The 27,196-nt window shown below is 43.0% G+C and overlaps 1 protein-coding gene across 7 annotated transcripts in view; it reads left to right on the top strand.

The window, feature by feature from the left end:
• Positions 1 to 2,668: 2,668 nt before the first annotated feature.
• LOC122485824 (ABC-type organic anion transporter ABCA8-like) overlaps positions 2,669 to 27,196 on the top strand; it is a 94,703-nt gene continuing 70,175 nt past the window's right edge. For 2 of the 7 annotated variants that reach the window (XM_043585114.1, XM_043585109.1), the window contains exons 1-5: positions 3,061 to 3,274; positions 6,437 to 6,556; positions 9,324 to 9,440; positions 12,750 to 13,032; positions 24,739 to 25,002. The gene's annotated coding sequence lies outside the window, so the exon portion shown is untranslated. Of the gene's footprint in view, positions 2,917 to 3,060; positions 3,275 to 6,436; positions 6,557 to 9,323; positions 9,441 to 12,749; positions 13,033 to 24,514; positions 25,003 to 27,196 lie in introns of those variants that run through there. The other 5 variants (XM_043585116.1, XM_043585115.1, XM_043585111.1 and 2 more) reach the window with 4 other exon arrangements.

The raw sequence follows: 27,196 nt of genomic DNA, 5'->3' as shown, positions 1-27,196 counted from the left end.
ATACTCTAAGGTGTTCTATGTTCCTGATTAGAAGACTGATACCCTATATATATATATTTTTTTTTTTTTTTGAGAGATAGAGAGCACGCCGTGGGGGCGGGGGGCAAAAGGAGAAGGAGAGAGAACCCGAAGCAGGCCCCATGTTCAGTGCAGAGCCTGATGTGGGGCTCAATCTCATGACCGTGAGATCATGACCTGAGCCAAAATCAAGAATTGGGCACTTAACTGACTGAGCCACCCAGGCGCCCCAGAAGACTGGTATTCTTAATGCTCAACTGAACACGTGCTACGTTTATGAACAGTAAGATAACGAAGAAATAGAAAATATGTCCCACTTCTACCCGAAGGAAGATCGAGACCATAGGGAATTTTAAGAACGCCTCTGGGGTCACATGTGCTGCAGGTCAAAGCTGTTGCTGTGGTGTCATTACTGCCACGAGATACCTAAGACAATCCACTCAAAGGCAGTAACTGAAACTGACTACAGATCAATACTTTCCGAAATACCAAAACATGTTATGAGAGGTTGTAGAAATGTTAAATCTATAAAAGCTTCTAAAGCATACTCTCACATCCTTTGCTATTTTGACCTTGAGTAGTATCGCCTAAGTGCATGACATACAGTGCTTGAGGACGGTGTCTATAGCAAAAAGCACCCCTCATCAAGGAAGATTATAAAGGAGCATACATACCTTAGTCTGGCTCATATCATACCTTCGTCCCCAGTCTTGCTACTAACCAAGACTCCAAAATAGTAAATAACATTTCTCCCCACATCCAGTTTCTCCTGCCCAAGCATGCTCAACTCGATTATCTTTAGTATGCCTTCCAGACTCAGATTATAATCACTCACTTTATAACCACGCCATTGTGATTCTCCCAGATGATCAAAGGCAGGAAGCTTCAGGAGACAGATCAACAGGTCTTGGGTATTGAATCCAGCTAAAATGTGTCTAAATCTCAATTTCAGGGGGAGAATTCCCATTCCCTCGGGTATATCACGGCCTTCCCATGGCCACCGGTGACGCCCATTCACGCACCAACTCAGCTTCTGATTTTAACAAGCCATCTCCTCTTGTGTATTATAAACAGAAAAGGTGGGACTCAATTTCCATGCAGCAATAGCACGGATGACGGTGATTGGAACTTCCACAAAGAGTTAAGGTATGTTGGAGTTGCTTTCTTATACAAGATGACAAAGACAGTAAGTCATGTCAGGCTTTGATAGAACAAGTTACAGGTGTGAAGGAACATTCCAAAATGTCAGGATTAAACACTGAAGGAATGAGATGATTCATTACTGAAATGTTGCTAAGATTTTTCTTGTCGAAGAAGCTTTCTGAGATGTTAAGATTTGGAAGATGTGGAAAGGTATATTAGGACAAGTTTGGCTGCGATATCGGATCAACCCAGAAGAGTAGAATGGCTCAAACAAACGAGATTGTTCTTCCTCACAAAAGAATCCCAGGTGGCTATTTCTGGCCCATGGATATCTCTGCTGCAGGGGTGATTTCAAGAAGCAGACCCGCCCACCTGTTGGCTCAGTCATCTGCTGTGGTATCCAGGAAAACAAGGTGAATCGGGCAAACCCCATTCGTAAAAGGTTGACTCAAAACTGGGTCCTGGGTGGATTTTTCCTTTGTTGTGGAAAAAGCTGCCACGGTTTTTGGATTTCAAACTGCTTGTGGCATCTATGTTTAAAACACGGGATTATTTTCCTTTAAGCTCTGGATGATTGTTCTCAGAAAGATACCATTGTTTGCCTGGCACCTGAATTCTCTTAAAAATGTTCTTCAGGATAAGGCACAGTAAGAAAAACAATTACAGAGCCCAGTGGGAAAGATAGCCTTTGTTATACTTTGTTTCTTAAGAAAAGCTTCCTTCAGCTGTTTTTAATTTTTGCGTTAAAAAAAAATGTTTTTTTAACGTTTATTTTTGAGAGAGACAGAGCGTGAGCAGGGGACGGGCAGAGAGAGAGAGGGAGACACAGAATCCGAAGCAGGTTCCAGGCTCTAAGCTGTCAGCACAGAGCTCAACGCAGGGCTCGAACTCATGGACCGTGAGACTGTGACCTGAGCCAAAGTCAGAGGCACAGCTGACTGAGCCACCCAGGTGCCCCTACTTTGGTGTTTTTAAAATAGATTCTTCCCACCCGCCAATCAAGGAGCTTAGCTATGAGGTGAGAAAGCAAGGTTAATCTCCCTTTTTTAAACATAAAAATATTTTCAAAATTATGAATATTTATCATTTTGCAATAAAATACCATTAAACTCTAAAAGAATAAGAAATTTTATAAAAGTGAAAGTTTAGATGAGTTTTCCAAACTTTTTTAACAAGTGAGAACAATTATCTCGCACTATGTTTTCACGCAGGTGCGGGGAAAGCTCTGGGGGTTCAAAATCAACTCACTGGACAGTGATGAGGTTATGGGGCTTATAGACGATATAACCGAAGGCAGCTAATGAACACACAGAGTTAGTGCTAAGGACAAAGTGATTAATTCCTAAAACACATATATGTTGTGTTTTTTCAAAGCACGTCCCTAAAAATCACCCCTTCGTACGATGTGCTTGTCATTTACGGACACTGGTCATTCTTGCCAGCTGCCTGCAAAGGAGCATACCGACCAGAAAGATATTTTCCAGCACCGGAAGATATTTCTTGTCGCTTCCACTTTTGGCTAGAAATTTCCTCTGCGAGTTAAGGTCCTTGAACAAAGAGCTCCACGCTCTCAGAAGCTACTGCGATCTCTCCTGTAATGTGCAAGCTGGTCACCGACTGTTTCTTTTCCAGGGAACATTGTCTCCTCCACTAGGGACCTAGTTACCCTGGACACCAAAACCACAAGCTTTCTTTTAAAAGAAACCATGGAAACCACAGCCTTTCGACTTCACTAACGCAATTGACTCCCTAATGGTCAGTACTGCCGTTAAAAAACTAAATTCAGTGGGTAAATGTGAAAGTCTAATTGGCCTTATTAAACAATTCGTGAATTGGAATCATCGAACAAGTGGGGGGGGGGAGGAGGCTTCTGCTGAGCTAAAAGAAAGAAAGCTTTCAAAGGCAGAGAGGGGACATCAAGAAAAGAAATTAAAGAAGGAAGGAAGGAAGAAAAAAACAAACAAAGGAATTTAGTAGCAAGGAATGCCTTGCTTAGGAGAGGCTGCCCTCTTAAGGAGAGGGGAAGGGGCCTGTCAGTAAATTTCCGAGCCCTGACCAAGAAATTCTACGTTGACTGCTTAAAGGTTACATTCCGGGGAAGTTGAACCTGCAGGTAGGTTATGGATTAAGTCTGGTTTACTGGGAGACAAACCATCAGAGACTCTTAAATACGGAGAACAAAATGCGGGCTGCTGGAGGGGAGGTGGGGGTGGGTGGGGGGGGAGGGATGAGCTAAATGGGGGATGGGCATTCGGGAGGGCACTTGTTGGGCTGAGCACTGGGTGTTGCGAGTAAGTGATGAATCGCTGAATTCTATTCCTGAAATCGTGATTACGCTATACGTTAACTCGGATTTAAATTAAAAAATTAATTAAGAGAAAAAGCCTGGTTTTCTGTACATGCCCTAAGGGGCACTATGTGGGGCCTGTGGTTTTCTTCTTAGCACTGTTCACGAGGAAATTGCCTTGAGGCCTTGCGAGTACGTGCTGAAATGTTGACCAACCGTTACAAGAAGAAAGAGCCTATTTTGCTGACTTCTGCCTTCCTCCGTTCAACAAAGCTGGCTTTGCAAATGTGGCTGTCATTCCCCAAGTGTGCAAACTTGGGAAAGTAATCCTAACCCTGAGAGCTTCTGTCCCCGAATCTGTAAAGAAGGGATCATACGGGCGCCTGGGTGACTTAGTTTGTTAAGCATCTGACTCTTGATCTTGGGGTTGTGAGTTTGAGTCCCGCATTGGGCTCCATGCTGGGCATGAAGCCTACTTAAAATAAGTAGTAAATAAGGAAAGAAAGAAGGAGAGAGAGAGAGAGAGAGAGAGAGAGAGAAAAGAAGGAAGGATCGGAATCTTACCTCTCAGCTTGACAAATATATGAGATACTATATATAAAGCACGTAACATAGCTCTTGCCACATACTGAGACTTCTAATCTTTCCATTATCATTAATATATTTTTTCCAGGTGAGCTTTTAGGGTTATTAGGACATAACAGAGCCAGTAAAAGCACATCCATTAGAATGTTAACTGGAGACACAAACCAAGTGCAGGACAGGTAGATGGATGAGATAAATAATATGTAATCTAACATCACCCAGGATAAGTTTATAAGATATGGCACTCTAAAACAATGTTGCCACTCGGGCACCTGGGTGGCTTAGTCGGTTGAGCGTCTGACTTTGGCTCAGGTCATGATCTCACGGCTTGTGAGTTCGAGCCCGGCGTCGCGCTCTGTGCTGACAGCTCAGAGCCTGGAACCTGCTTCGGATTCTGTCTCCCTCTCTCGCTCTGCCCCTCCCCCGCTCATGTTCTGTCTCCCCCTCTGTCTCCGCCTCTCTCAAAAATAAGTAAAAAACATTAAAATAATAAAACTTAAAATTAAAATAAAATGTAAAAATGTTGCCACTCATTAGATGCTTAAAGCAATTTGGACAATTGATTGCTGAATACATAGAAAAATTCTTGCTTGAAAGACACGAATATTAGTCACTCAATGGGAATACTTAGTAACTCTTTTTTCCCTGTAAGTAAATTAAGAGGGATTGTGGTTTATCCAGGACAAGACTAAGAATAATTATCAAAATCATGATAAATCCTATATATCGGGCCACACAATTCATAAAGTATCTCTCACTGGCTTTCAAGAAATGCTGTTATTAGTACATGGATCTTTGAGCATATACAATCTTACTAGAAGCTTTTCTGGTACAAATGGATAAGGTGCTTCTTTGATTGACAGGACATTGAGGAAGCAGGGTTTTGCCACCTTCATTGCCCACATCAGAAGCGAGGAGTCCAGGGGCGCCTGGGTGGCTCAGTCGGTTAATTGTCAGACTTCGGTTCAGGTCATGATCTTACGTTTCAGGGGTTCGAGCCCCACGTCCAGGCTCAGGGCGTGGAGCCTGCTTCGGATTCTGTGTCTCCCTCTCTCTCTGCCCCTCCCCCACTCTTTCTCTCTCTCCCTCTCCCTCTCCCTCCCTCTCTCTCTCTCTCTCTCTCTCTCAAAATAAATAAACATAAAAAGAAAAAAAGGCAATGAGGCCAAACCATCAGAAAGCTCAGGGTTGCCAGAGGGACGGAGATCACAGGACAGAGACAACATATTTTCCCCTTGTTAAAAAACAAAATGCAAGGGTAAATTTGGAGATGTAATTGGCTTTACTGGGCCGCATCCCATCCGGCGGGAAGAGAGATACTCTTCTCACCTCTGGGGACGGTATCTGTGGTCGCTGTGACACCATCGTCTTCTCCAGACTGAGCACCCCGACTTTCTGGGCCATGTGGTCATTCACAGCGCTCCCCAGATCGACGCTGAGACCACTCTTGGCCTGGGACATGTGGCGGCACATTTCCAATCTGCTGGGCTCCTAGAGGGACCGTACCTGCACTTCCCTGTCTATTTTGTTAAACTCCAAGGATATTTTCAACTCGATTAGAGGCAAGTTGTAATGGCTTTTGGGAAAAACAAAAAAAAAAGCCCGAGAGCCATCTATCTGTTCCTTCGATAGCCATAGCGGTCTTTTATAAACTTATTTATTTATGTATGTATGTATTTATTTTTAATGTTGATTTTTGAGAAAGATAGAGTGTGAGTGGGGGAGGGGGAGGGGCAGAGACAGGGAGACACAGAATCCGAAGCAGGCTCTGCACAGAGCCCGACGCGGGGCTCAAACTCACCGACCACAAGATCACGACCTGAACCAAAGCCGGAGGCTCAACCGACTGAGCCACCCTCTCTGCAATCTTCCGACGCTTCCCTTTTCTACGTGTTGCTTCCTCCCTTCCTTCCTTCTGGTGCCGAGTCAGCTCTGCTAAGCACTGGCTCACGTGCAGGGACGGAAACCTTGGGGCTGTTTCCCCCCTCAGAGATCTCAAAAAGTGGGCACCACGCAAGCGTAACCCAAGTGCCTTCCATCCCCCAGACCTAAGCAGACGTGTGTCTGTTAGCTAGAAGATGTGCTCACTACCGGGGTATGTGGGTGGCTCCATTGGCTAAGCAAATCAGCATGCTCTTGATTTCGGCTCAGGGCACTATCTCACGGGTCCATGGGTTCAAGCCCCGCGTCGGGCCCTGCACTGACAGTGTGGAGCCTGCTTGGGATTCTCTCTCTCCCTCTCTCTCTCTCCCCCACCTGCGCCCTCTCTGTCTCTCTCAAAATACAAACTTTAAAAAAAAAAAAAAAAAAAGCAAATACATTGAAAACAGTAAACTTTGAAAGATGGGGCCGGTCGCCTCACCTCATTTAAGATTTGCCCGTATTTTCTGTTTGTGTCCTAAGGTGATGTAGTAACCACCTAGATTTAAAATATCCGAACTCCTAAAGCGTGCCCACCCTTCCGCAGTTAAACGGAGCTTCAGCCTGGAGGAGTACGGCCTTTCACAGCCCACCCTGGAGCAGGTGGGTCGGTCTCCGTGATTTTATTTATTTACTTATTAATTTTTAAGCATTTAGTTTTATTTTGGGGAGCGTGCATGCAGGGGAGGGGCAGAAAGAGAGGGTCAGAGGATCCGAGGCGAGCTCTGCACTGACTGTCTGAGAGCAGCGAGCCCAACACAAGGCTCAAACTCATGAACCTCGAGATCGTGACCTGAGCCCAAGTTGAACGCTCAACTGACTGAGCCACCCACGTGCCCCAGGATCTGTGATTTTATATCAGCCGTGAATATAAAAGTACCATCTGTGAGTAGACACTGCACTCAGTCCAGAGCTACTGGAGGCCGTGTGGCGTCCTTCTATTCTATTCGTTTCCAGAAGAGGTTTTCTTGGACCTCTCCAAAGAGCAGGAACTGGATGATTTTGAGGAGGAACTTCAGCCCTCAGCCAAGTGCAAGCTTCTGCTGGAACAGCCCGGAAGCCTCAAATACCCTCTGTTTCTAAAAAAGAATTATGCTGTTTTAACTTACTGAAAATGTTTTGGAATGATAAAGCTGCAATATTATAATTATAATGTTATAAGTTCTCCGAGAAGCACAGCATAGTTCTTCCTGTAGTGGAGAGGCAGAGCAAGGGCTGGGCAATGGCAGTGACCACGTGAACAGAGGCACATGGCTGAGCCCGCCCCAGGGTCACAGCCTCTGTGTTGTGTCTCTGCACATCATATTTTTCCTTTTTTTTTTTTTTAACTCAACATTATCTGTGAAATCAGCATGGCAATGGGTCACTTTTATTTGTTGTCGTGTGGTATTCCGCTGTATAAATACACCATAATTTATGTACCCATTCAGCCTATTATGAATAAACCTGCTGTGACCATCCTTTTATAGGTCTTTCGATGGACGTTAGCACTCATTTCTAGGTATCTATGCCTACACTCCCAAGTGCTGGTCTTAGAGTGGACACTTACCTACCTGTAGTAGATACTATCAAACAGTTATGAAAAGTGGTCGTACAAATTTACAGTCATATCAATAGTATGTGAGAATTCTGAGCCGCCCACATTGTTCTCGGTTTAATAACAGGCATTCTGGTGTGTGTACATGATTTTAATTTACGTTTCCAGACGACTAATGACGTTAAACATCTTTTCATACGTATTGGCCATTTGGAAGTTCTTTTGCTTGAATACCTATTGAGATCTTTTACCCATTAAAAAAATCAAATTGTATGCTTTTCGTTTATTGACTTGTGCTATTTCACGTATATTATTAATATGAATCCTTTGCTGAATAGATAGATAGATCTACGGTGGAAGTACACAATGGGTGTGTTCTCTTATTTTGTGATTTTTAGTTTCTCACTCTTCCTTTTCACAAATGGAATTTCATTCGTGGATAGTCCTGCTTTATTTTTTTTTTGTTTTATTTTTGAGAGACAACGCAAGAAGGGGAGGGGCGGGGGGGGGGGGGAGGGAGACAGAGGATCCGAAGTGGGCTCTGTGCCGACAGCAGCAAGCCCAACGCGGGGCTCGAACTCACAAACTGTGAGATCATGACCTGAGCCCGAGTCGGATGCTCAACTGACTGGACCACCCAGGCACCCTTGGATGGTCCTGCTTGAAAAATACTTTGTTGTTCCCAAGGTTATGAAAATATTCCTCTGAATAAGTTTTAACTTTTCCCTTCTAAAAATTATGACTTCGGGGCGCCTGGGTGGCGCAGTCGGTTAAGCGTCCGACTTCAGCCAGGTCACGATCTCGCGGTCCGGGAGTTCGAGCCCCGCGTGGGGCTCTGGGCTGATGGCTCAGAGCCTGGAGCCTGTTTCCGATTCTGTGTCTCCCTCTCTCTCTGCCCCTCCCCCGTTCATGCTCTGTCCCTCTCTGTCCCAAAAATAAATAAAAGTTGAAAAAAAAATTTTTTTAATTATGACTTCTAAGTCATTTTTCTCCATTTGTGAACTGCTAAGACAACAATGCTGAATACCGATACTGATTGTGGACATCCTTCTTTTTCCCACTCACAGAGGTAAAGCATTCTCTATTTCACCATGAAGAGCGATATTAGCTGTGTTTTTTTTTTAAATCCTTCATCGTATGGAAAGATTCCCTTCTTTTCTTAATCTGCAGATAGTTTTTATTATGAATGCGTAGGTAACGTTACGAAATGATTTTTTTCTTCTAGTGAAATCATCATTCATCATTAGTGGTTATGATGATTAATTAAATGGTTGGATTTTGGAATGCTAGCCAGCCTTGCCTTCTCGGACCAGTTCGTGGCCAGTTAAGCCATGGTTACCGGGATTTGATTTGGTAACATTTGGTTAGGACTTTGCATCCATGCTGACGAGGCATGTTGCTCTATCATTTTCATTTCTTGACATGCCCTTGTCCGACTTTGGTATGCAAATAGTGCTGGCCTCCTAAAACACGTCGGAAACTTGGGTGGATCACACCAGGTCAGATGTCGGAAGGGACACTCAGACTCCTCACATAAGCTTTTAAAGGTAAAGGATATGCTAGATCAGAGAAAAGCATAGGCAAGCATTGGGCTCTGGAAATAGTGCCCTAGGCTTCTTTCTCAATCACATGGAATATGCTTCTTTGCCTGAAGATCCACCAAGATGTGTGCAAGAAATGTGACATCAGGGAAGTCTGGGAAAAAGTTTCCAGCAAGATCGTCTATACCTCACTGCTCATGACACCAAGCTGTCTTCAGGAGTTGGGCCAAGAGACCCTGGCCCTCCCATCGGTCCGGATCATAATTCTCTCCTTTGTCCCCCACCATATCAGGTGACTCTGGCTTTGCAGGAACTGTAGATTCCTCCTTTGAGTGCTCATCAAATATTTAAAAAGTCCCTGATGGCAGCATAAAGAGGAACCTTCACCAGTTCAGTTGCAGCTCTACAGGTTGGTGGAACATCTGGATCATCTACTCTCTTTAGTTTTCCATTAAAATGTTAGCAATTACTCTATTCATTTCTTCCACTTTCAAGTCATTTTTAATTAAGCTTCTACACGGTCGACGGCCGAAGGAGTCTTCCACTTCCTATGTATGACTGGCGTTGTACAATTCTTTTTTCGTTATGCGTTATACAAGCCCACATTTACCCTGGCTAATAAGCTGGGGATGGGGAGTCTGTCCCTTTATACAAATCTCTGCAAAAGCTGCTGCAACCTGAGGGTCTGACTGAGACCCTAACCTTCCCTTCCACTTGGGTGTATCTTTGACATTCATGTGTAAAATCTGCTTCAGTAGAGGGTCCAGGGGGTTCCTTGGGGCCCCTGGGTGGCTCAGTTGGTTAAGCATCTGACTCTTGGTTTCAGCTCAGGTCATGATCTCACACTTCGGGGGACTGAGCTCTGCATCGGGCTCTGTGCTGATGGCACAGAGCCTGCTTGGGATTCTCTCTCCCTCCCTCTGTCTCTGCCTCTTCAGTGTTCATGCTCTCTTTCTCTAAATAAATAAATGTAAATAAGTAAACAAATAAATAAAAAGAGGGAGTTCCTTAAGATCGTTCACAAAACATCCTAACTCTTTGACCACATCTCCCCATCTTTGGGTAGTCTTGATTCTCTTCCAACCGCCTGCTACCTATATAATCTTTTTGGTGATCATTGATGGGACAGGGACCCAAGCCATCAAAACAGATTTCCCCCAAACTCCTTACAATGTTATGTCCCTTTCTTACAGACTGAATCGCCAGCCGTAACTCAGCAATTCTGGCGGCCCACACTATTTCTTAGTTACTTTCATTTTTGGTGAATGAACCCAAAGCAACCAGGGTACCATTTTCTTGGCTGACCTCAGCCAGAATTTCTTTTGTAATGTACTTGTAATTCATAGAGATATACCAACACCAAAACCCCAGATAAACTTTTCCTTTTGTCCATGGCTACGGTGCTTTAGCGACAACCCCCAGGGATGGTTACAAAACCCAGCTGGCAACCGGAGTTCTTCAACAGGTCTTTCTTCTGCAAACTTTTGTATTTGTCTCTCTCCCAAACAGAGCCACGGCCATTATTAAAACCGTGGAGCCAGAGAGACTTTAAAAAATCTTCTACCACGGTGCTAATTCCATAAATTGTATAGAGGCAGATAATTGAAAGGACTCACAAGACCCTTTGGGGTGTGTATTTCTGTAAGGTACAGCAGGAAAAAATAAAGGAGGGGCAGGGAAAGTATCGGGGGCCTGAGAAAATTCCAGAAGTAGATCCCCATCATCCTTTTTCAATCACACAGGTAACTGTTTGTATTTGAATTATCAGCCACCAAGATAATACTCCAAGGAATACTCGTTCTAGGAAAGCCCAGGTAAAAGTATATAGCCGCATGTGTACCCCACCCGCTGGTGATTTAGCCAAACCAGGCTGTGTAACTGGTTAAATTAGAGGTAAACTATCAACCCAACATCGCTATACAATGAAAACAAGGTGGCCCCAGGTACTGGCAAGGGCGTTTCACACTTTAAGTGGCACATTGTAAACTACTAGCTGGCCCTTCTAGTGTTCTCTTGGCCAAGCGTCAGTAGTTAACTTCTTAGAAAAATTTTCCATCGAGACCTGGATGTGTCCCTCTTCTCCTCCAGGGAAAGGTTTGTGGTGATACATTCAACTCCTTACATTGTGAAAGAATGATTCAATTTTGAAAATATCTTCTTGCGTTACTTTGGGTAAGTGTACATGTGTGTGTTTTTTAAAGGATTTCTCATTTAATCCAAATTTTCAAATTTATTAAGGCATGGTAGTTTATAACACCCCTGTTCCTTTTTTTTTTTAATGGAGTTTGTTTATTTGTTTTGAGAGAGAGACAGACAGTGCAAGTGGGTGAGGGGCAGAGAGAGGGAGAGAGAGAATCTCAAGCTGACTGGACACTGTCAGTGCAGAGCCCCATTCGGGGCTCGAACTCACGAACCGTGAGGTCATGACCTGAGCCAAAATGGAGAGTCAGATGCTTAACCAACTGAGCCATTGGGCACCCCCTTGTTCCTTTTCTATATTAGCAGGATTGATAAAGAAACTTTCCTTTTGATTCCTGATAAGTAATTTGTCTCTTATTTTCTTAGTCGACCTAGTAGATTATAAAATTTTATTATTATTTTTCAAGAATCAAATGCTGACTTTGTCGGTCTTTCTCTTTGGGGCAACTAAACTTCTCTGTCGGGTTGAACTTACTGTTGTATTTCTGGCTTCTTAAGACTGAAGCTTCAATCACTGATTTTCAAACTTTTTCTTTTCTAATATATCCACTTAGAGCTACAAATTGCCCCCTAATCATTACTTAGGATATAGTCACAAGTGGATATAGTCACAAGTCTGATATGTTGTATTTTCATTATCATTAAGAAATAACGTTGGGGCACCTGGGTGGCTCAGTCAGTTAAACATTCAACTTCAGCTCAGGTCATGATCTCGTGGTTTGTGGGTTTGAGCCCCGCATCAGGCTCTTTGCTGAGAGTTCAGAGCCTGGAGCCTGCCTCAGATTCTGTGTCTTCCTCTCTCTCTCTCTGCCCCTCCCCCACTCGTGCTCTGTCTCTGTCTCTCAAAAATAAATAAACATTAAAAAATTTTTTAAAGAAATAATGTTTTCTAATTTTTCATTTTGATATCTTTTTTAGTAACACTTTGATTTTTTTTTTTTTGGTACCATTTCTTATTTAGAATTGCATTACATTTGTGCAAACACATACATGTACATATACACATGTGCACGCATTACTATTATATTTTAGAAAATATTCATTTTAATCTATATTTTCTTTCAGGCCCCCCCAAATAATTAAGTTAGTTAGTGGTTTACATCTTTAAAAAAAATTTTTTTAATGTTTTTATTTTTGAGAGAGAGACAGAGCGCGAGAGGGGCAGGGGCAGAGAGAGAGGGAGACACAGAATCTGAGGCAGGCTCCAGGCTCTGAGCTGTCAGCCCAGAGCCCCAAGCAGGGGTAGAACCCATGAACCGGGAGATCATGACCTGAGCCGAAGTCAGACACTCAACCAACTGAGCCACCCAGGAGCCCCAACATATTTTTAAATATTTATTTATTTAAAAGTTTCGGTTCATTAGTGAGATCTGTCTTCCTGTTGTGCACTTATTAATTTTTACTTTTGTTTTTTTGGCTCTTTGATTTGGCTTTCTTTTTCGTTTGTTTTGTTGTTATTTTTTCTGACTTTCTGTGCTGGACATTAAATTTGTATTTTATTTTATTTTTTTTTTTTCAGATAGGAATATTTGTTGGAGGGGGCTATCAGGAAGACCCCGGGGTTGGCCGCAGCAGTCAGAGGCTGCTCGCCCCTCCCCTGTTCCTGGAACGTAGGCCCCATCCACCACGCCCACCACGGGAGCCATTTTGAAGGTCACAACCTTGAGAGAGCAATGTGCTGCTGAGACCATTTGGAGGGTTTACGTGATCGAACCCCGTTAAGGACTCTGGGTAAACATTTAAGATTCTGGCCTGGGTGCAGACATCTACTCGTCTGGAGGTGTGGGACACAAGCCTTATAAGTAAGTCCCTTTGCTTCTTAAACCTAATATATGCCACCAATTCTGATACGTAGTGTTTTGTTACCATTTCATTTTATAAAATGTTTAACTTCAATTTTTATTTCCCTTTCCACTCAAGAGATGTTTAATAAAAGGTTGGGCAGTTTCCATGTGGAATGCCTTTTAAATTCTGCTGCTAATTCTTAGTTTTATCACATCGCTTTTCGAGAATGTTGTTTATATAATATTTCTATTTGATAGAGAACTCGGTGACTGATTTTTGTGACCCAGTGGAGGATCACTGTACGTGACTGGTTCCTGTGCATGAGAGGTGAAGCTGTATTCTCTGTAATCAGGGCGTAAAGTTACTTATATTGACGTAGGATACATTTTGACATTAATTCAGATTTACGGAAAGGTTGCAGGAATATTTTCACACATGCAAAATACACAAACACGGGCCCAGCCATACATACGTACGTACATAGTACATGAAGTAACTTGTTCATTGTGATCTTTAAAACAGATAGAACTTTGTATAGGAATGACTATAGTTTTATGCATTGATATCTATATATCAATATAGAATGTGTATTTCTTTTTGAGAGACAGAGAGTGGGGGAGGGGCTGAGAGAGGGGGTCAGAGGAGCAAAGCGGGCTCTGTACTGGCAACGGTAAGCCGGATGCGGGGCTCCAATTCACGAACCAGGAGATCATGACCTGAGCCAAAGTCCAGTCTCAAGCGACTCAGCCACCCAGGCGCCCCTATATATAGTACCTTTTTTTTTTTTTTTTCAACGTTTATTTTTATTTTGGGGACAGAGAGAGACAGAGCATGAACGGGGGAGGGGCAGAGAGAGAGGGAGACACAGAATCGGAAACAGGCTCCAGGCTCTGAGCCATCAGCCCAGAGCCCGACGCGGGGCTCGAACTCATGGACCGCGAGATCGTGACCTGGCTGAAGTCGGACGCTTAACCGACTGCGCCACCCAGGCGCCCCTATATAGTACCTTTTTAATTATGGTGTTCCCATCTTCTGGATCCTTCCTATGTTTTGTCCATTTCCTCTGTCTTGTGCTCAAGGTGGTGTGTTAAAGTATTCTACTATTGTGATGCCCTGTTTCTGTCTCCTTGCATCTCTGTAATTTTTGTTTTATAAAATTGGTTGCTGGGTTTTTGGTGAATAAATATCATAATTATTATACAGGGCGTCCGAGTGGCTCAGTCAGTTAAGCGTCCGACTTAAACTCAGGTCATGATCCCGCTGTTCCGTGAGTTCGAGCCCCACATCGGGCTCACTGCTGTCAGCCTGTCAGACCATTGCCCACTTCCGATCCTATGTCCCTCTCTCTCTCTGCCCCTCACCTGTTGGCGCTCTCCCAAAAATAAATATTTTTTAAAAATCATAATTATTACAAATTAATTGTCATGTTCAGTTTTTTTTCTTTGAGTTGTATTTTGCTTGATATCAGTATTCCTACATAGGATTTCTTAATAATTTTTTTAATGTTTATTTGGGGGAGATAGAGTGGGGGAGTGGTAGAGAGAGAGGGAGACATAGAACCTGAAGCAGACTCCATCCAGGCTCTGAGCTGTCAGCACAGAGCCCTATGCTGGACTGGAGCCCACAAAGTACAGGATCACGACCTGGGTCAAAGTCAGACACTCAACCGACTGAGCCACCCAGGTGCCCACCTACATAGGATTTCTTATTACTAATCACCTGGTGTATTTTTGCCAATCTTTCATTCCTGCTAGTGACAATTTGCGTGTTTGTGTGTTTATTAATGGTTAGGTTAGCTAGAGCTCAACGATGTTGTCAGTCTTCGCAAAGACTACAAATTCTAGTTTCATTGAATTTCTTTATTATTTTCCTATTTTATTCTAGTCACCAAAACTATAAATTGTCCTCTAAGTACTGTTTTAGCTGCTTCTCACAAATTTTGATACATTGCATTTCATTTTTATCTCTTCAAAATATTTTTCTTTTTAATATATTCTTTGAAAAATTCATTATTATAAGTATGTTGTTTAATTTCCAATTATTTGGGGATTTTCCAGGTATATTGCTATTATTATTTTCAATTTAATTCCCTTTTGGTCAAAGTGCACTTGTAAGATATTTTTAATTTATTAAGCTTATTGAGATTTGTTTTGTGTTTAATATATATCTACTATGATGAATAGTCGATGTGCATTTATTTTTTTTTAAGTGTTCTGGGGGCACCTGGGTGGCTCAGTCAGTTAAGCACCCGACTTCGGCTTAGGTCATGATCTCATAGTTCGTGGGTTTGAACCCCACATCAGGCTCTGTACTGATAGCTCAGAGCCTGGAACCTGCTTTGGATTCTGTGTCTCCCTCTTTCTCTTCCCCACCTCTGCTCGCTCTCAGTCTCTCTCTCTTAAAAATGAATAAAACGATAAAAAAAAAAATCTTTTTTTTAAATCTGTTCTTTTTTTTTTTTTTTTTTTTGGCCTAGAGTGCTCAATAGGAGTCAGTTTAAGAAGCTTGGTTGTATTCAAATTTCCTATATAGTTACTTTTTATCTAATGATTTTATCAGCTACTGAGCTACAGCTGTTGAAATCTGCAGCTTTATTTATTTTTTTTTTTCAACGTTTATTTATTTTTTTTGGGACAGAGAGAGACAGAGCATGAACGGGGGAGGGGCAGAGAGAGAGGGAGACACAGAATCGGAAACAGGCTCCAGGCTCTGAGCCATCAGCCCGGAGCCTGACGTGGGGCTCGAACTCACAGACCGCGAGATTGTGACCTGGCTGAAGTCGGACACTTAACCGACTGCGCCACCCAGGCGCCCCGCGAAATCTGCAGCTTTAACTGTGGGCTTGTTTGTTGGCCTTTTCTGTTCTGTTTTTTTTTTCTTTTCTTCTTTTTTTCTCTTTCCACTCATTTTTTTATTAAATAAATATGGCTGCTGGTAGTCCTGTTTATTTTTTTCATTCATGAGTTTTCAAGCTCTGCTCTTAGGTCTATATACACTTAGTGTTCATGTCTTTTAATGAATTGACCTCTGCATGATTAGGAAAGACCCCTCCCTCACCAGCAATAATTATTGTCTTGAAGTTAGTAGAGCCACACCAGTTTCCGTGATGAGTCTTCCCATGGTGTTTCTTTCCCAGTGTTTGAGTTTTCATCTTTGGGTCTTTAAAGTGTGTTTTCGTTCTTTGCGGATCGCGTGTATTTATGGCAGACTTTTCAAATTAAGTCCGGAAAGCCCTCTTATAATCGGAATGTTTTCATAATTTGTATTTGGTGTCATTATTGACACTGGTTGAATTCAAGCTACCATGATTTTGTATTTCCTATCTCCTCACTGATGTGGTTTTGGGGTGATGATGGGAATTTGGAGCCGAAGGCCAAGAAAGAATTCTTGAGACGTCTTGGGTGCAAAAAGATGGCTTTAGTAAAGCACGGGGACAAGGACCCGTGGCCAGAAAGAGCTGCCCGGGGAATTGTGAGAAGTTACTGATTATATACTTGGGAGTTGGGGTAGTTTCCAAAAAGATTTTCACGTGCTAAAGAAGACTCCCAGGATCCTGGAGGCCCAGCTGTTGTCAAGCCAAGGTTGTTTTTCCCTCCAGCAAAGCATTAATATTAAGACAGTAGGGAGTTCCTAGAGAAAAGTTATACTCGGCCTGCCCCAAGTATTTGTCAATGGGCTGCAGGTTATAAGGAAATTTAATTTTCTTTTGTTTTTATTTTTGCAGTTTTTAATGTTTATTTATTTTTGAGAGAGAATGAGAGAGACAGAGCATGAGCAGGGGAGGGGCAAAGAGAGGGGGACACACAGAATCCAAAGAAGGCTCCGGGCCCTGACCTGTCAGCACAGAGCCCACAACACAGGGCTCGAACCCCTGAGCCACAAGATCGTGACCTGAGCCAAAGTCAGATGCTTAACTGACTGAGCCACCCAGGCGCCCCAGGAAATTTGATTTTCTACCATTTCCTTCTGTCTTTGTTTTCCACATCAGTCACTATGTCCATTTGTTACTACTACTACTTTTTTTTTTTTTTTACTGATTTTATACCGTTAGTATTCCACTTTCTCTACACAGTTGTCGTATTAGTTATATTTATCTATTTATTTTTAGCGGCTATTCTAGGGCTGACATTATGTACTTTTCATTTTTGTTTTGCAATGGTTGCATGGTTTCGGATAAGAAATTAACCTGCCTTTTTTGCAGAGTTGTAGTAGAAACAGTTCTCCGACACAGTCTCCTGCTTCCTGTCTAAAATCGGATGGGTCCAGCAAACTTCTGCTTGAAGTTCGTGAGCCCATGAGTATTTGCAAAAGGGCACAGGACTCAGAACTGAGTGGCTCGATCACCTGTAAATCATTCACGCATGAGAAAGGAAGGAATCAAAACAAACGAATAGTGGCATATGCTATTTGTGTGATCTCTGAAAATTTAATTGTAGTAAAGAATGAAAACACGGAGGAGTCATGTGGTCAGCTGGAGCTACTCCATGAACAGCTGCAGAAGGCTCTCCTTTCAATAGTTTAGCCAGAAAAAGAATTATTGAAAAGTTATCAGGTGTTTACTGTGAGATAATGCACCTGATTTTAGTAGCCTGATTTTTTTTTTAATTTTTTAAAATGTTTTATTTATTCTTGAGAGAGAGAGAGACAGCCCGAGCAGGGGAGGGGCAGAGCGAGAGAGGGACCCAGAATCAGAAGCAGGCTCCAGGCTCCCAGCTGTCAACACGGAGCCCGCCACGGGGTCATAACCTGAGCTGAAGTTGGACACTTTACCGACGGAGCCACCCAGGCGCCCCCTTTGGTAGCCCGATTAAATACAAACTCCTCACCTAAGGGTTAAGAGTGCATTTTAGCCAGTGCTAGAATATAGTCATTGTATACAGACCTGAAATTGTCTGTAGACATCATACCATCATTGGCTAACTTTACACGTGAAGAAACTTACCTGCATGTGTGAGAACAGGGAGACCTTTATTACAGGCGTGGGCTCTTGTGTGTAATTGAAGCGTCTTGGGGCTTCCAGGCCTGGTTTCCAGTTGTGTATTGCTGGGCCCCAGCTCTGGTGTGTTAACGGTGTTTAGCGATAGCCATCCGATATCGTCATTCTCGTATTTACTTGCTGAGACACCATAGTCTCAAATGCCTCATAGATATGTACTTGCTAGTGCCTTCGTTCCCACCGGTGCATTTCTTTTCTGGGGCCGTTTCTGCTCTTAAATGTTAGACTCTCTGGTGCACAACATTGGAATTTTGAGGGCAAGATAATAAGAGACGAATATCTCTTAGAAGAAAGAGGGTGGGAGTGGTGATGTAAGAGCGAGAAAGCCTCAGGCAACCTGGTGGAGAGCTCTAGACGAGTTCTGCCATCCAGGGTTGTCCATATCAGGTTGGGACAGTTGGGCTTTGTATCCTAGCCTCACTCAGTTGCCACTGGATGCAAGTGGCCCCAGGGAAGAAGGTGACCTTGTGCAGCGAAAGCAGATCCAGAAGGAACTGACAGCCGAAGGAGCTCAGAGCCCGCTTTAGATTATCTGTCTCCTTCTCTCTCTGCCCCTGTCCCACCCATCCTCTCTCTCTTTCTTTCCCTCTCTCTCAAACATAAATAAACATTAAAAAAAAAAAAAAACAAAACAAGTAATGGAATGTTGAAATTAGACTTTGGGAAGCAGAGAATTTCAAGCATTAAAATAATCCATGTATATGATCTATTGGATTTGGCCATCATATGGCAAATGTTAAAACCTCGAATTGAGGGGTGCCTGGGTGGCTCAGTTGGTTGCGTGTCCGACTTCGGCTCAGGTCATGGTCTCGCGGTTCGTGAGTTTGAGCCCCGCGTCAGGGCTGTCTTGACAGCTCAGAGCCTGGAGCCTGCTTCAGATTCTGTGTCTCCCTCTGTCTCTGCCCCTCCCCCTCTCACACCCTGTCTCTCGGTCTCCGTCTCTCTCCCTCTCTCAAAAACAGATAAACATTTAAAAAAAAAAAACAATCTTAAATTGAAATTCAAGAGCGTGAATCAAGGAGGTGAGGTATTCTGTTCACCCATGTGTACGTTGTTGTTGGGATGGCTTTGTCTCTTGCTTTGTGCTTTTTGTTTTTGAATTTGATTTTTCATTGTTTTGTGTATTTTTTTGGTCCAAGATAAGACAAAACCCAATTACATACCTGTATGTATTTTTGTCAGAGGAGATCATCTTTTTTAGAGCATAGACACACACACATTAAGGACAAAATATAAGATACATCCCTTTGTTCCCAATATTATTTTATTGGTTTACACTATGGATTAAGAAACAGGCCATTCATCTAAGTGTGAATAACACATTCTCCTTTGGTTGGTCGCACTTTACATCTGGACATCCTGCATCATTCCCTCCAGCTCAGTCTTCTGCTTTTTTATGTTTCTTGCTCCTCGAGCTCACGAGCTTTGCTGTTCACGACTTCCTCCTTGTGCTGTTTTCCTTCTCGTTGTTCGGTGGAATCCTTGCTTGTCACCTATTCCAAGGAAAATGTTCAGGTTTCCTGGTCCTGGGAGACTCTGATGACGCCTGTTGACAGCAGCTGGGGTCACGGTGACACATCTTGTCTTCATTCTTTAATTAAGCTGAGCACCTCGACTTTCTCAGTGACGTGGTCATTGGTCACTCTCCGACTGGCACTGTGGCTAGGACTGGCCCACCACTGTTGGTGGTGTATTTGGGGTCTGTTGGGCTCCACTTTGGGTTCTCACTGCCCTACCGAGCCAATATTTTGGTCAACAACAAGAGCGTTTAACCCAGCTTAGGGCAGTGGTTTCTCGAAAGAGAAGGGTATCTGTTCCCTAGAAAACCACAGATATCCAGCTGTATGATCTTCTGATGTAAACTTTTCCAAATGTCCCTTCCTCCTGCTTCCTACTGTTTCCTGCTGCTGTGCTGAATGTGTTAAAAACACTGGGTCATGTACAGGGAAGGAGCTCCCTAAGCAGTATTTCCTTCCCTTGATGTGCAGTGGGTAAGCATTTATTATTTTCTCAAACGTAAGCAAACGCATTCTACATGTCAACCCTGGGACAAACTCAGTCCGTGAATGTTTATTACTTTATCTTGTTCCTTGACTTTGTTACTTGTACTTGGTCGATTTTTCAGACCATCTGGATATAAGAATGTACCAAGACGTACAATAATTCTACCCTTTTGGAGTTAGAAATTCAACCTGGAAGAGGACAGCAGGGACAGAGCTCTCCACATAGCAGGACTTGGCTAATTTTGATGAGGAAGTTGATTGCTTGGTGAAGGGGAAGCTCCCGTAGGAAGACCCATAAAGCCCATGTACCCTATGGTTTTGTTTAAGTCTCTGCCATTTTCTAGGAGAGTTGTTTTCGTCGCTTTAATATTATGCCTTAATGTTTAACAGTCATACCAATTATTTGGTATAAACTATCGTGGAACTCGTGTTAGAATTTTACATGGAAATGCTGGAGTGAGTCTTCATGGCAGAAGAAGGGCAAGTCCAGAAGTAAAGTCAGTGATGACATTGAGAAGATTTCCGGGGCATAGCCAAGATGGATAGACATGGATGGGTGGGGAGAGAGAGAAAGAGAGCTAACAGACAGACAGATAACAGATAGTTATCTTTGATAACATGTTAAACTGGGAAATGCATAGGGACTGGACTGTAAAAGCATTGCACCTCTCATTTAGGCCAATGTTGGGTCTTGGCCTGATTGTTATACTCCGTGCCAAATATAAAAACTAAACACCAATTCTGGTTATTTCCTGGACACCCTTTTGGTTTATGATAAAAGCAAAAATAAAATAAAATGAACGGTGATCAGTTTTGAGTACGACCCTCAGTGATCTATTTGCTAATGCAGAAGATTAAGCATCTAATATGCCTTTGTGTCATTTGGGAAAGAGGTTGGAATTTGGAATCCCAGGTCATCTGAGACTGCATTGGCTTCTCGGAGATGCGTGGTTGAGAGTAAATCCCCTAACCTTACTGAGCCTAGGGGCCTCTTAGTCCTGTTTACACGCTAGGTTGTATGGAAGTCAAATGGGAAGCTGCAGGTGGGAGCTTTTATAAACCCATAAAGCTCTTTATGCAAATTATCTACAGAAGCAGAATGCACGTTCATACAATGTGTGAAGTTGACTGAGCAAAATGATTTCCATTGACTCCTAAAATCTTCATTGGTAAAGAGGTCACAGACTGGTAAGTCTCTGATGTATTCCCCAAGGACCGGAAGCCCACACAATGGAACTTTCTCATTTTAACAGAATTCTCCCGCCCTTGACCCCTCTCCTACCATAGGGCCTGTAGATCACGTGACAGAATGGCAACGATTTGCAGGACACTACGTGCCTGCTGGAAAGTCCATTCCCACTCCAGCCCTCACTCAAAGATGGCATCCTTCCCTGTCAGGCAGTGTATGGGCCAGAGAAGTATTACTAGGTGTTGAATGTGTTGCCTCCAGAATCCAAAGAGACATACTAGGTGCTGGTCTTCTATTGGTAGGGGATTCAAGATATGTCAAATTGTCTTTTACTTTGGAGGAGATATGTAGAGCGCCCCTGATCACTGGAGCCATCAAGCCTTCAAGTGATGGGTCATGGGTGATGGGTTCCTTATCCTCCACGGGATTTGTCCCCTACTCTCTGGAGCATTTGTGTCTTACCCATGTCATCTCTTGTCCTGATAGATCATTTATCGATGTATCAATATGATGTTCTGTGAGACACTCTAGGTCTCTTACGACTATAACAGAAGCGAGAGAGTTAACATAGCCCTGAGGCAAAACTATAAAGGAATATTATTGTGTAATTCACCTGAGTGTGAACTCTTTTCTAATCAGAATAGAAAACAAGGCATCTGGTTAGTCACCAGCTGAATATCATGGACCTGTTCTAGAAACAGATACCATGTCTGACAGAGCAACTGTCACTACCTGTTTGAGTTTACAACAATCTGGTTGTTGTTCAGGACCCATCTGGTTTCTGGAGGGATGAGACTGGCAAATTAAATGAAGATAGATACACTCTCTTTGTATTCTTTTTTTTGGGGGGGGGGGTGGGGACAAGTGAGAGAAAGAGAGAGAGGAAGAGAGAGAGGGACAGAGAGAGAGAGAGAAGCGGGACTCACTGGAAGCAGGTCTCGTGGAACTTGAACTCACAAACCGTGAGATCATGACCTGAGCAGATGCTTAACGACTGAGCCACCCAGAAGCCCTCTTTGTATCCTTTATGTCATTAATGGTCTCTACTTTCCCCCTCCTCAAGATACAGTATTGTTCTTGATTCAGTGTCATGGGTGGAAGTGGGGTTGAAGGAATTGTCAGAAGTATCCACTTTCTCTACCCCATTATGAGACTTCTTACCCATAGGCCAAGGACCCAACATGGGGATTATTCCAAATACCAAGTATATTAGTTCGGATGCTATGCCTGGTGTTAGAGAACTGGCCACTGGGTGTGTTTGTGTTCATAGACTCAGTGGGACCCCATAAAGCTGGGTTTTAACCACAACTCCATGGATTACCTTAATTTCATGCACCCATTCTAACAATGGGGCCATAGTGACATTTTGGTTTTCTAGGTATCAATGTCCATTTAGGTCCTATGCCCAGTAGCTCTTGAAATGTCTGAGGATTTTTCTTTCTCCAGTGCACAGTCATCCAAGTAAATGGCTCTAGGTCCCTTTGAGTAAGGCCCAGGGGAAATCATCAGAGTATATACTTGTCAAGATGTTTGGGGATTCTTCTGACTGCTTCTTCAGACAATAGATTCTGGACCTTAAGACTAGCTCAGAGCCGGCAACTACACAAGTGATAAGAACTTTTTACTGGGGTGATAGTGACTGCCCTTAGCCTCTTACTCTCCATTCTTGACTCCTGGTTTTAGCTATTAAGCAACACCCTGTTGGCTGCGTACCTGTTTTGCCCCTATGTGATGGTAAGACTTCTATATTCTACTTAAAGTGGTAAAATATTGCTTCTTCTAAGTAGACTGTGTAAAGTTAAATGTGTCTTTTTTTTAATTTTTTTTTTAACATTTATTTATTTTTGAGACAGAGAGAGACAGAGAATGAACAGGGGAGGGGCAGAGAGAGAGGGAGACACAGAATCGGAAACAGGCTCCAGGCTCTGAGCTGTCAGCACAGAGCCCGACGCGGGGCTCGAACTCACGGACCGTGAGATCATGACCTGAGCCGAAGTCGGATGCTTAACCAACCAAGCCGCCCAGGCGCCCCTAAATGTGTCTTTTATAATCCCTAGGGCAATCACTGAAATAAGTATACAAATATATGTAGTTTGCCATCGCAGTGGGTAAATTGGAAAACTAAAAATGTTCAGAGAAGACAAAAGAAGGCAGGAAATGGGAAACAGAAGGATGAAAGTCAGAGAAAACAAATAACAAAACGGGAGACCTGACTCCTAAAATAGTGTAGTCAGATGAAATGTAACTGCTCTAAAGACACCCATTAAAAGACATATATTATCAGGTTGGAATTAAACAAATAAATGAACAAAAAGGACCTCACTTGAGCTGTCTAAAAGAAGGTCACTTCAAATATAATGATATAGATAGTTGAAAATTAAAAAATGGGAAAAATATACCATGGAAACACTAATCAAAAGGAAGTGGGAATGGTCCTATTAAAAGCAGGCAAGGTAGACTTGAGAACACGGAAAGTCACCAGGAATGAAGGTGGGCGTTATTCCATAATGATAAAAAGCCAATTTGCAAGGAAGACATACCAGTCCTCACTATGGAGGCACCAAATGACAGCTTCAAAGTACATGACACAAGACTAGTTAGACCTGAAAGGAAAAACGGAAGAGTCCACGATTGTTGTTAAAATCTTCAATACTCCTCTCTCAGTAATCAACAGACCAACTGTTGGTAAACCGAAAACCAACAAAAATATAGGAAAACTGAAAAACACCATCGACCTACTAGATCTCATAGATATTTATGTAATACCCCACTCAACAGTAGAACACACCTCTCTTCAAGTGCATAAGGAATATTCACCAAGATAAATCATATCCTGGGTCATAAAACAAGTCCTAACAAATTTGACATACGCGGTAAATTTTCTGACCGCAGTAGACTTAAACTGGAAATCAGGGTGCCTGCATGGCTCAGTCGGTTATGCGTCTGACTTCAGTTCAAGTCATGACCTCACAGGTTGTCAGTTCGAGCCCCGCGTCGGGCTCTGTGCTGACAGCTCAGAGCCTGGAGCCTGCTTCGGATTCTATGTCTCCCTCTCTCTCTCTGCCCCTCCCCACTCCTGCTCTCTCTCTCTCTCAAAAATAAACATTAAAAAAAATTTAGAAACAAAAAAAGAATGAAACTAGAAATCAGTAACCAAAAGATAATAGGAACATCTCCAGGCATTTGGAAATTAAACAACACACTTTGAGATGATTCACAGGTCAAAGAGTAAGTCATCAGGGAGACGAGAAATATTCTGAACCGAATAAAAATGAGGCACAGAGAAATGAAAACCCCGATTATCCAAGTGATGATGTCAATCAGGCAGCATAGAGCCGTGTAGAGAGGAGCTTTTCTCTGATTAAACGGTTGACTTTCCCTTCAAAGGCACTGCTTTAGATTTTGATATTAGTCCACAGTTATCTTGGCCATACCAGACGAAAGCTTAGAAATATCGGACCTCCTTGATAAGATTGCTCTTCATAATATGATACGTCCAGGAAACAGAGTGTAAATGTTACTCACTGCTCTACAGGAACTGGCTGAAAAGAAGTGAAAACATCCCAACAGTCCAAGAGAGATCATGTGAATGTGAGGTTTGGCAGGACCTGCGGGACTGAGGTCAGAACTTCTGAAGGCTGTCTTCGCAGGAACTTTTCACAGAAGTCAAACAGTTAAAGCAAATTGCGGAGAGGTGGTAGAGACCGGGGAGGAACATGTGAACTGTTTTCTTCTAAACAAGGATCCACGTCAGTGGATAAAGTGTGATTCTGGATTCCTTGCTTCAGATTTCTCGAGAGTAAGTTTGTTTTATTTTTTCTGGTCTGTGACTTGTGTTTCGGGGTTTTCTTTCTTTCTTTTTCCTTTTCTCCTTATCACACATTTATAAATTTGGACGCTACCCCTCTGTGGAGAAATTATTTTGAAAATTAATGGGCTGTTTTGATGTTTTGAGTACTCCGTGTTTAACATGATGGAAGGGACGGCATTGAGTTAAAATACAAAGTTGTAAAAATCATACAACTCTTAATGTGATTTTTAACCAGAAACTGAGTGTGGAAATAAGCTGAACGTTGCTTAACATGTTGATCGGGAAGAAGTAGGGATCTTGAGAACGGATTTGTTAACCTGAATTGTTTTTGAAGTGATGGTTCTTTGCTTTTATTGCATAATAATTTGGGGCTATTGTGGATAAACTGTTCCATGACTTTTAGACTGTTGACCAAAAGCATTTACAGAAATATTTTTACTGTCTCTGGCTCTCTTACGCTGTGAGAATTTTGGAAGCGCAAGATGCTTTCTGTGCACACGGTGTGTTGAATCAAAATTGACTGTAGCATTTCCTTATCACAGTATTATTTCAAATGTGCGTTACTTCTATAAACAGAGATTTCAAGCTGCTCTGGTATAAGCGTTTTGCCCTGAACTTAACAACCATATAAAAGGAGGAAAATTAGAGCCCTTACAAAATGAAACTATCTACTGCATGTATAATGAGGAATTCATGTTATTGTTAGTCTTTTGATAAACTACAGAACATACGTGAATCGGGGCAGCGGGGGGGGGGGGGACGGAGGGAAGTAGGCAATACTAATTTCCAATGGAAAATCTAAGGGATGGGAGCCACACTGACGTTTCCAGGCTGAATTGGGCTGCAGCTGATTCCACAGCGAGATCACTTTTTGCCAGCTTACCCTCCTGCGCAGCCATGCACGGTCCCCTTAAAAGTGTCCACACTGAATTCTCTGCACTAGGGACAGCCTATGGGATCCTCACTGGATACCTGACCTAATGCTTCCTCCAGGCCCCCCCCCCCAACCCCCCGCCGGAACTGTCTTCCTCCCATCACCTGCCATTCCCTGGGCTTTCTAACCTCTTCACCCAACCTGCTTCCACCTAGACTAGCCCCTCAGGCTCATTAGCCTGATGTGTAGGGTTTAACCCCGGGGCTCTCTGAGGCTTTCTTGGCCTCCCATTGGAACTGGCTTCTGGACATCTTCTATGAGTTTGGTCTCTAGGAAATAGCACAGCCTTAAGCGTCATCCCGTGGCATGAATGGAATGACAGCTTCGGGCAAAGGCACAACCATTCCTCATCACTGCGGAGAAGTTCATGGCAACCGTATGGTTTCTGTCCCGGGCCGGCATGAGATGCACGTGGGAGGAGGACAATGCTTGCACCAAATTCAGGACTTAAGAGCCAAATTCAAGGTGGAGCTGCTGACTCTGTGTTCTCAAAAGTCTCGACTCATTCTCCCAAGTCACGTCCCTGGCATGCTTTCCAGAAAACTGATGATCATTCCAGAATATCTTTACTCTCTTTAATCCAGCTTAGATAATACTGCTTGCTCCTACAGTGAGGACCTTTTGAAAGCCCTCAGTTTCCACGGTTTTCGGGAGAACCTCAGCAAATCGTATCTGTGTAGTATTGGCTGATTAGGGCTCTGGAACGATGTGGTATTACTATTATGCACTGAGAAGCTTTCTTCTGGGAGGTATTTTGGGTCACTGCAAAAAAAAAAAAGCATAAATTTCCCTGCCTAATCCTCACCACCACCACTAGCTCTCACATATGCACACAGGTGCACACACACACGTACACGTTCGTATATGCTCTTTGCCCAGGGGAACGGCCTGGTGTAATGCTATACTGTTCTCTGGTTGCTGATAGGGTATGTCGGGAAGAATACTGCCCTCTGCAGGCAGTTTTAGGTAGAGTCCATGGGCTGTTTTCAGAGTGAACTAGCCCACGTACAAGTCAGAGTCCTGGGTTCTTAATCTGGCTAAAGTCTATCCAAGCCTCGTTCAGGTGGAGTTTCTATCCCCCACCTCAAGAATAAGTTCAAATACATCACAGCCTTCCCATAGTAACCTTATGCAATCCATTGGCAGCTTTAATTAACTCTGGGCGGCTAAACTCAATCCACTTTATGTATCCTTTAAATTATATGTATTCTTTATATTAAAAATTGAACCAAATCTCTATAGCAGTAA

The sequence above is a fragment of the Prionailurus bengalensis genome, chromosome E1 (genome assembly GCF_016509475.1).
Source record: "Prionailurus bengalensis isolate Pbe53 chromosome E1, Fcat_Pben_1.1_paternal_pri, whole genome shotgun sequence".
Classification (NCBI taxonomy): Eukaryota; Metazoa; Chordata; class Mammalia; order Carnivora; family Felidae; genus Prionailurus; species Prionailurus bengalensis.
This window is presented reverse-complemented; position numbering and strand designations above follow the sequence as displayed.